The 10,370-nt window shown below is 42.6% G+C and overlaps 1 pseudogene; it reads left to right on the top strand.

The window, feature by feature from the left end:
* The first annotated feature begins 6,642 nt into the window (after positions 1-6,642).
* On the top strand, positions 6,643-8,392 carry LOC101978460 (BTB/POZ domain-containing protein KCTD5-like; annotated as a pseudogene).
* The last annotated feature ends 1,978 nt before the right edge of the window (positions 8,393-10,370 follow it).

Raw genomic sequence — 10,370 nt, 5'->3', positions numbered from 1 at the left:
TTGTTACCTGGGAGTGTATTCTGAAATTTCTACAATGGGGTCTGTGGAGTTTTGTTTTTTAAAAGACTTACTCAGTTTAATTATCCTGTACTATCTGAATCAAGTTGAGAAATGACATGTATTTTTCTAAGTCATCAAGATAAATCCTTAAAAAATTTCAGTCTAATCTAGCAACCAGTAAGGAAAAAAGAATTAAAAAACGAGTGGACCATGTTCCAGCAGCATGAGGATTGCTGTGTTTAAGTTTCCCTTCAGAGTAGCGCTGTTACACCTGTGGTGTTTTTGGAAATCTCAGCATAACTCACTGCAGACATCTTGGAAGAGCTGTCCTGCCTTGAGCTGGCTGTGGTTGTGCATCCTGATTTAACTAGCTGTGTGCAGGACAGGCTTCTGTGTGTGATAATCTAGTCACTGTTTTCTCAGTAGAGCTTTAGAGATCACCTGTGCATTATTCTGGTTTGCATTTAGCTTTTGTGTGTACATTTTGAAAAATGGTTTATTTTAAGCATCTTCAAACTTAATTGGGTTTGTTAATTCTGTTCCTGAAACTGAAAAAGCAACTTTTAGAAGGGCAGCTCTTCTGTTATTTCTCTAAATCATGAGAAGATCCATATGGAAAGAGAAAACTGCTGGAAGAATTCCCTAGGGTAAGGGGCATAATGACCTGACCAAAGTTGGTGAGCTAGTGGAAAAAGCAGAGGCTGGCAGTGTGACACCAAAGAGCCTCTGGAATTGACAGCTCTTCAAGGAGCCATGTAGAGAGTATCCTTTCAGGCTGAGTAGCAAAGGAGGATTTGAAATATCTGCTGATGAAATCTGGGAGCCTCTCATGCTCATAGGTTTCAGGCTACTTGAGTGTCTTGCTAAGGGCTGGACCTTTTATTTCTGCTGTGCAGAATATGTTAAGAAGCATTCCCCTTGGAGACAGTGCAGCTTTTATATCTAATGTACCAAGTGATGTGGGACTCACAGTTGAAGGCAAAGAAAGGAATGGTATAAAGCAGCCTTGTAACCAAAAAGATTATCTTAAGGTCTTCCCTGTTCTGTGATCTCTACATGTAGCTCAGTTTCTTTGTGTGGTGGAAGAGAGGGGTGAGTATATTGGGTGTTGGCTGTGTGATGGCAGCAGAGAGCCAGCGGCATGCAGGACATTCCATAGCCTTTTCCCTGAGAAACACGTGCCTTTATGCATGTGCCTTGACACATCTAGAGGGTGGGTCCAGCTTGGCTGGGGCATCCTGCAGCAGAGTAAAGGGATGTTGCTGGGTTGGCAGTCCACCATTATTGCAGCCACTCATCTTTAGGCCTTCCAATCTCAGTTGTCTGCTTGTTGGCTGCACTTTCTCCTTGCTTCCCAAAACACCACCACAATCTACCCACTTGTACTGAGACTAGAGGTAGGGATTTCTCAGCTCCTGTGCCCTTGACTTTCCTGCTCCACTGGGCAGATTATTCCCGAGAACTTCCATCTCATGGAGCACATGAGGTTATGACAGTGCTCCACATGGGCAGTCTTTTCAGCCCTGGCTATTCCTACAGTCTAGCCTAGAAGAAAATTGAAGCCCAGAAGTGCAAATATACCCAAAGTCACACAGCTACAAATGGGCAGAACTGGAATCAAGCCCAGATCCTTCTGGACCCAGAGCATGAGCTGTGAATGTCTCGCTGGCCTTCCTCCAATGCACTGCTCCTCTCTTGAAAAGCAGTTTTTCCTCACTTTCTACCTTGTGTTCAGCCCACCCTGTCATTCCATGAGAGTGTTCTTGATAGGCTACCAGTGAACCTCAAGTTACAAATCTAATGGGTATTTCAGGATGTTAGCTGTGTCAGTTCTTAGCAGGCTCCTCTTGCTTTTCTGCCTTTTGGGATATTTTTATCTTTGCCAGCTTATTCTCTGATGACAGATGGTGTCAGTTCTAAGACACAATCCTGGAGCTTCTCAAGTCATCACCACAATCTTGGATCTCCTCAAGGCAGCACCCCATCCAGACATGGACCTTGAACTCAAGCCCTAGATGCTGTTTCCTCTCCACCTGTAGACCTCCAAGCTATCCCTGCAGATGTGCACATCCTCATCCAAGCTTCCTACCATCTCATGACCTTTAACCTATAAGGTGCACTAAGGGTGGTCACCATGGCAAACACCCTGTCTGCTCTCAGTGGTTGTCCTAGTCTGCTTTCCATCTAGTGGCCTGAGTGTCTTACCTTATCTTACCCATAGTAGAAGCAGCAAGTGGGCTGGGGCAATGGTGCAGAGAAAAATATATGGAGGAGGGTTGCTGGTATTTGGTAGGAGGTGGCTGGGTGTTGGGAAATGAGGGCAGTAAGGGCACCTATGCTTGATTTTGGACTGTCAAATAGGCAGCTGAGTTTTTAAGTCAGAGATACAGAGCTGAATAATGTGCATGCAGATGGGAAATTCAAGGGGATTTTGTGAATTCCAACAGCATGAGAAAAATAATAGTAATGCAATGGGCAGTGAAGAAATAAGAGACAAAACAAGCCATTCATAGGGGCCAGTGGCTCAGACTGAGTGTAGGTCTTCAGGCACATGGTAAAGAATGGATGACCCTGTCCAGATTCAACTACATGGTCCTAGATGGCCTCACAACAAGTTTTCCTGAAGCCATGGGACTTAAGCTAAGCTACAGATGTCCTAGTGAGAAGTGAGGAGTAGCACTGGCTTAGAGGACTTTAGACAAACACTTTTCCTCTTCAAGACAAATACTTTCAGGTCTGGGATATATAGAAAGAGGGTTGGTTTGGGGGTGAATGGTTGGGGTCATGTGGGCTGAACAGGGAAAAAGACCAGTACTGCTACTTCAGGCCACCCTGAGTTCACAGTTGGAGACTGTCAACATGTGCCTGTATAATTGAAGCCTAGGTAGTTGGTAAAGCCTGGACTTCCACTGTAATCTCCATTTGAAGCCTAGCATTCTCACACTATGGCCTGTTACAGAGTGGCTAAAGGCATCAGCACCTACCTCCTCTGCTTGAGCAGAACCTTGCCCTTTGTATTTCCAAGTCTTGCTACCCAGGCAACTACTTTGAATTGAAATGCACACACTCGAACATTAAGCATTTTAAAAACTTGCTTTATATTTACATGTGTTTCAGATTTTAAACAAGTGATTAGCAAAAAAATATATTAAAATTTTAAAATAGCAATTAAATATACAAAAATATACCTTACAAAAAAAAGTATATCCGGAATGGGCTACTTTACTAACTCCAAGAGCACTGCCTACTCAAAAGAAACCTCATCTTTCTGGGTTATTTAAGAGCTGCATGTTTAGTCCCCTGCCTCCACCAATGTCTTTCTGCACCTATCAACAGGGAAGACACACACAGCCTTCTAAACACAGGTCAGACCATGTCACTTCTCTGCTCAAAACCTTGCAGTGGTTTTCCATTGACCTTAGAGTTAAAAAAATCCCTAAATTGATCCATGTGGCCCTCCACCATCTCACACTCCTGCTTTGAGGCTTTCTTCAAAACTTTCTTCCAAAGATATTCACATTGAATACAGAAAGTGAATAGATAGCATCTTTCATGGTTTTGTTTTGTGTTCCTAGGGATAGAACCCAGGGCCTCCTGCATGCTAGGCAAGTACTTTACCACTGAGCTATACCCCTAGCCCTTATCTATTTTTATTTTGAGACAGGGTATCCCTACATTAGCCAGTTTGGTCCCAAACATGCAATCCTCCTGTATCAACATCCTGAATAGATGGGATTACAGGTATGAACCACTGTACTCAGAAAACAGTAACTTTTAAATTGAGAAATAAAGAAATATCATCAAAAGCATATAATTGAATGTCTGGAGGTCATTACCAGAATACTAAAAAAATAAATAAATATTTTTTTGCAGTACTGCCAATTAAAAAGTGGCTGCTGTTTCTACATATTTACAGTCATGTGCTGAATAACACAGCAGTCCACAAACACAATGGTTGTCCTATGACATGATATATAGTGGTTTTTGACATGGTAATTGTTCCAGTTTGTATAAGTACATACTGTGGTGTTCATACAATGACAAATTGCCTAAAAATAAATTTTTCAGGACATAGCCCAACCATAGGCAATGCATGACCATATGTATGTTTGTGATGAGCTGAGAAATAAATTCTTGAAAGATATGCACAAGATTACTTGCAGATGTAACTTTTCAGGGATCAGTTGAAAGGAATACAGGAATAAAAATCAGTATTAAAGCTTTTAGTCTTTTTAACGTGCCCAAAACGGGAGAATATTTGCCTGTGGCAAGTGAGACTAAAAAAGAGGCAAAACACTTGTTTTTCTATAAAAACTCTCCATAGTATTTTATTTTTACCTTGATGAAAATTAAAGACAATCAATTTTAAAAAATAAAAATAATAAATAGTTCTTGGTTCAGTCTAGCACAAACAAAAATATACACTAGAACCCCAAAGTACCATCACAAATGAGATGATGCTAGATTTGGAAATTTTCAAAGTAGTACCAGCTGCTCACTAATAAAATAAAATAACATGAAACATTTGGTTTTAAGCATTTTAACTTCTTGATATCAACCTGCAAAAATTTCAAAATGTTCCTCTATTAACAACATAGTCACTATATGAACATAAGGGCCTCTTCTCTTATTCACCTGTCAGCTGCTGGGGAACTGGTCAAATAATTTAGCATGTAATCTTATTTTTCTTCTTCTGGATCACGTGGTTGGCTTGACCAAATGCAAGTGTAACATGCCAAGCCAAACATCTGTCACTAGGCAGCAGGACCCTTATTGGTCTTATCTAAAAGAGTTTTTTCTACACCAAGAATACTGTAGTCATTAAGTCAAGATGAGGACCCAACCTTGGTGAATTGTGTGGCTGGACTTCAATGTCTCAGGGAGCAGCCAGATTCTCCCCATGCTCACAAAGCCCTGGAGGGCCCAGCCTCTCCTTGTCAAGCAATGTCCAGAAAAAGAACAGGGAGGAAATTCTGATGAAGAAACAATAGGCAGGTCTACAAAGAGTTCTTTGAGTCACTTGTATAGTTTCTATACAACTCAAGGGCTAAGACTAAAAGTGGCTTCTGCTGCTTATTCCTGGGTCAGCCTTGGCATCTGATGCAAATGATATTCCAAACCCTAGCCGGCTGGGAGGGATAATAAACACAGTTTTGTCCAGACTGCAAGCAAAATGAAATTCTGGTATCTACCCCTGATTTTATCCCAGGCAGGAAGGGAAAAAAATAACAAAAGGTTCCTGTATCTCCTCAGCAGAACTTTAGCATAGGAATGAGTATGTTGCCCTGGTTACGAAGATCAATTGACTACAACATAGGTAAGTGCCAATCCAAACTGGCCTATTGTGCCACATGCCTGTAATCCCAGTGACTAGAGAGGCTGAGGGAGGAGGATAGCAAGTTGGAGACCAACCTAAGTAACTTAGTGGGACCCTGTCTCAAAGAGAAAATGAAAAGGGAAGGTAAGGGGTGGGGTGTGTGGTAGAAAAGCCAAAATTTAAGGTGTTTAAGATAACAGGGCCCAAAAAATTTACCTGTGCTTTTATATGTGAACTTTTTAGAACAAAGGCCTGAAGCCTATGTTACAATCAACACAGGTAAATTTATTATGTAGTTTATTAAGTTTATAAGACATTTAACAATTACATCTTGGAAGTGGGTGTTTCCAGAGTAACATTCGTTAGAGTGCATGATTAGAATGTATAAGGCCATAGAATTAGTCCCCAGCATAAAAAGATACAATATAAGTAAAATAAAAATTGGGAGAATGTATCAAATATGACATTCAATTTAGAATTATTAATATCATTCCATTTTTTATCTGACAATGATATTACTCGAGGATTGATTGTCCTTTAATATCATATTTGCTTGTTGAAAGAAAACCCCTATTATCACCTAATTACCTACCGCTCCCCCAATTCTGCAAAATAGTGGGGCAATGGGTTAAAAAGTGAACTTCCTTTTAGAGAAATTTTTTAAAGTCCCCCCCTCCAAGTACTGGGGATTAAAACCGGGGAACTCTAACACTGAGCTACATCCTCAGTTCTTTTTATTTTATTTTTTTTTATTTTGAGACAGGATCTCACTAAGATGCTGAGGCTGGCCTTGAACTTGTGATCCTTCTGCCTCAGCTTCCCCCACTGCTAGGATTATAGGCCTGAGCCACCTCATTCACCTCTCACACTGCTTCTTTATTTCTTAGTTTTTAGGCCTCTTAAACATGATCCCAGGTATGCATTAAGACCAAGAGGGTTTTTTGTTTGTTTGTTTGTTTACCTTATAACAAAAAATTTTCCTAAAATCTCTCCCTTCGCCCACCCTGTTATTTTCATCTGAACATTTTATTTTGATTTATAGCTTCTATCACAGGTTATAATCCTAAATTGTAACTATTTGCCAAAGTATTTCCACTTTCCTCATACAACTGACCTTCATTTCCTGATCTCACTTGCAGTTAGCTGCAGCCAGTTGACTGTTATAGCCAAGGGAATATAGGCAGCAAAAAGTAGCTTCCGGGTCTAGCCTGCAGAGTTCTGCCACATGTATTCCTCCATTCTCTTTTTTCATTCACCAATTTTATAGATAAGATTTAAAGACCCAGAGGAGTATAGAACTGCAAAGTAGAAGTAGGTTAGTGCTTATGGAGAGAGTCCAGGATCCTAAAGACATCAGCAGCAGCCTGGTTGGATCATTCCCTAACCAAAAGCAAGTTTTTACTGGATTAGTCTTTTAAGTTCTCTCTCTCTCTCTCAACTGGACTTTGAACTCGGGCACTTTACTGCTAAGCCATATCCCAAACCCTTTTTTTTTTTCTGAGATAGAAGCTCACTAAGTTGCTGAAGGTCTTGCTAGATTGCTGACACTGGCCTTCAACTCTCATGCCTCCTGCCTCAGCCCCCTGGAATTAAAGGTAAGCAGCAGGGCACCCACATGAGTTTTCTTCTTATAGAAGATTCTAGTTAATAAATTGAACAAAGAATGATAGAATTAGATTACCACCATTTTAAAAACTAATGAATTAATGAATCTAGACAATGATCATCAATGACTGTTATTGTTGATAGAAAGAGGGATCTTTGAGATTATTCACAGAATACTAAGAACCCTTCATTGAGTTCTAGGGCTCTCTTTTCTATTTACATTCACTTTCAGATCATAATCAATCCCAGGTTTTTAATACATCTATACATTGATAACTTCCAAAATTATATCTTCTTCTCTAACAAAATCCAGCAAAGTTCTAGATCTCTATTTTGATCACCTTCTCAAAGTCTCTACTTGGCTGCTTACAAGGAATCTAAAGCATAACATGTCTTCTCCATCTAAGTAGATGAGTCTAGGCCACTATTGTCTATCACCCAGTGACAATCTTCTAAGGGTCCCCCTCTAGAAAGTTCACACAACATCCAGAGCCAGTTACCTTTTCAAAAAAAAAATCAGCACTGTAGCAGGGCTTGCTGAGATCCTTGTGGAGAATCTCTCAGAGCTTCTGCCAGCAGCCTTAGGAGGCCATGGGGCAGGACTGAGAGTTGGCCTATGCTGCTGCAGAAGAGCAGGGCTCAGCAGGCGCCCTGGATTAGGGCTCTGGCAGCATGTCCCAGGGGGTCCTGCTCAATGGGCTCAATGTCAGTGTCACTTACTTCCGCACCCCCCAGCGGACACTGTTCCGGGACTGAAGTCCTTCCTGTACCTCTTGTGGTAGGCCTACACTGACCTGGACTCAGACAAGGTGAGGGCTGCGCAGGCCTGCCAGGGGCCCCGCCCGCGCCTGGGCCACAGGACAGCACTGCACCCTGGCGCCCACTGCTGTCACACGGACCCCTGTAGCTGTGCCAGGGGCGCCCTTTGCTCACTCCTCCCACCTCCAGTGGTGGAGGAGGAGGTCCCCCAGACCCCTGACTAGGCTGCAGATTTACTTTTTCTCCCTGGACTCTGGCCCTGGGGTGGAAGTGGTGGCTACTTATTTGACAGGATCCCAGGGACCTTGGAGCTGTGTTGAACTCCTTGAGACATGAGAAGCTGGTCCTTAAAAAAGACCTCGCTGAGGAAGGAGTGTGGGAAGACGTAGAATTTTACATCACCTCACTCATAAAACTTGTAAAGGACAAAATTAGAGAAGGAGACAGCAAAACATCACAGGTGCCCATGAAGCGTGTATACCCTGTGTTAAGTGTCAGGAGGAGGGGTTCACACAGATGGTGTCCACCATACCTGGTGGCTGGAAATTTGAGCAGCTGGTCAGGATCGGCTCCTCTTACAACTATGGGAATGAAGACATGGCCGAGCTCCTCCGTGTGGTTTCCAAAAAGCTGCCCAACACCCCATATGGCACAACCAGTGAGCCCAGTGAGGAGACCAAGATTTTGCAAGAACGGGGTTCAAGGATGTGAGATGCAGCACTGACAGCCGAAGAAATGATATACTTTTGCCCAAGATTTAGTGAACTGCCATGTCCAGAAAGTACGTCTGTGAGAAGAAAACTGTTTTTGATAATTTCTCTAGTGATCTGAGTCTACATTCTTTTTTGTCTCAGAGACGGCTCTTGAGAGACAGCCCAGCTGTCTCAGGCCAGGCATCCCCATAGACAGGAGGCAAAGGAGCCAGGGGGACTCTCAGGGAGCCTGCTCTGTTTTGTCCCAGTGCTGCATGGGACTGAGGCAGGGTGCTCCCAACTAGCCTGCGCAGATCTGAAGACCATCTGAAGGGCAGGGCCCTTGGTGCTACATTCACAGTCTGTGATAGCAATTCAGGCCTCACCAGGAGGAAGGGGCAGCAGCCATGTGGATTGTCCAGCACACCGTGGCTCAGGTCCAGATGCCTGGGTGATCATTGCTTAAGCACCTGAACATCATTCTCAGGTCAGGGAGGATGCTCTGCCTTCAGTGTGATCAGTTTACAGTTTCTCAAACTTGGCGAAGACCCCTGACAATGGTGGACTCCACATCATCACTACTTTCTGGGCACCTACCCTGAGGACCGGCCTCTTTCAGAGCCAGGCTCTTATTGCAGCCTGCACAGCCAGGACATTAAAGGCTTCTTGATTTGTATTTTCCAGGCAAGAAATTTTTGTAACCCTTTTTTTAAGTGTGGATAAATTACCCAATGTTTATACTCTTTAGAAATGCCTAAGTGTTGCTATGTTTTAGATGGATCTGTCAAATAGCAAAAAGGGAAGTAGAAGTTTTGCCTCATGGGTTCCACCTGAGGGCTCATGGGGGAGCTGGTGCCCACCAGTGCCTTTGTCACACCTAGGATGGAGGCTAAGTGGAGGCCTGTCCCTTAGCTTCTGGAGCTGACACTCCGAGTCACATTGAAGATTCGGGATATTTTTGGTGCATCATGTGTCTCTTCCACTCTGGCTCTGTTTTCTCTGTAAAACTATGCAGTTCTTCTTTCTAATACTCCTGGAGCATTTGAGACTTGACACAATTTACATGACCCAGCCAGCATGCCATCCATGCTGCTGGGGTTACTGTAGAGGCTGCCCCCTGCAGGCTCTAAGACTCTTGAGTGGGGGCTGGTGGCCTGGACCCAGTGAGCAAGCTCTGCCTCTTGAACTCTGTTTCCAGTGGAGCTGTGCAGACTGACCACTGGAGTTTCCTGTGTGAGGTCAGAGGCTCTGATGCTGTCCAGTGTCAATGCTTCTAGAAACTTCTTGCCTAGGTCCTCTTTTTTTTTCTTCTTTGCCAATAACCTGATTAACCAAGTTTTCCAGCATCTAGGATTTACCTCCTCTTTTTGTAAGGCCTCTTGTATGTTGTTAAAGGTTGAGCTTAAACAATTTATAAAAACCTTTCTATAGGGCAGATTTAGTCACTGGCTGAACTGGTCCTCCCCAGCAGAGCTCCAAGGGAAGGTGTCCCTGTTGGCCCTGGGTAGCTGCTGGATACTTAGCATTTTTTGATTTTGACATTGACATAATAGGTAGGCTTGTGGATTGTTTTGTTTTTGTTTTTTAACTTAACAATATTAAGACTTAATTCATTAAAATTTATTCTGAGGTGATATTTATACTTTTTTATTTTTTCAGTATCCATATTTTATCAGCTTACCATTTAATGCCTAAGTTTCTTCTGAAAATAGGAAATAAAATTGTGTATTTATAAATAAAAAAAACACAGAACAGATAATGCCACACACTTATGCAGAATCTTCATACATTCTCCTTTCACACTCAGTAAAATTTAAACTTTTTTTCATGGCCTCTTTCTTCCTGGATACCTCTATGACTTAACTTTATACCACTCTCCTGATTCTTTTCTTTTCTCTACTTTTGTGATTGTTTCTTGAAGGCAATAGCTCCTTCCTGCCTCTGGGCCTTTGCAAATGCTCTTCTTCTGCCTGGTATACTCTTCTACCATGTGTGCT

The sequence above is a fragment of the Ictidomys tridecemlineatus genome, chromosome 11, assembly GCF_052094955.1.
Source record: "Ictidomys tridecemlineatus isolate mIctTri1 chromosome 11, mIctTri1.hap1, whole genome shotgun sequence".
In the NCBI taxonomy this organism is placed as follows: Eukaryota; Metazoa; Chordata; class Mammalia; order Rodentia; family Sciuridae; genus Ictidomys; species Ictidomys tridecemlineatus.
This window is presented reverse-complemented; position numbering and strand designations above follow the sequence as displayed.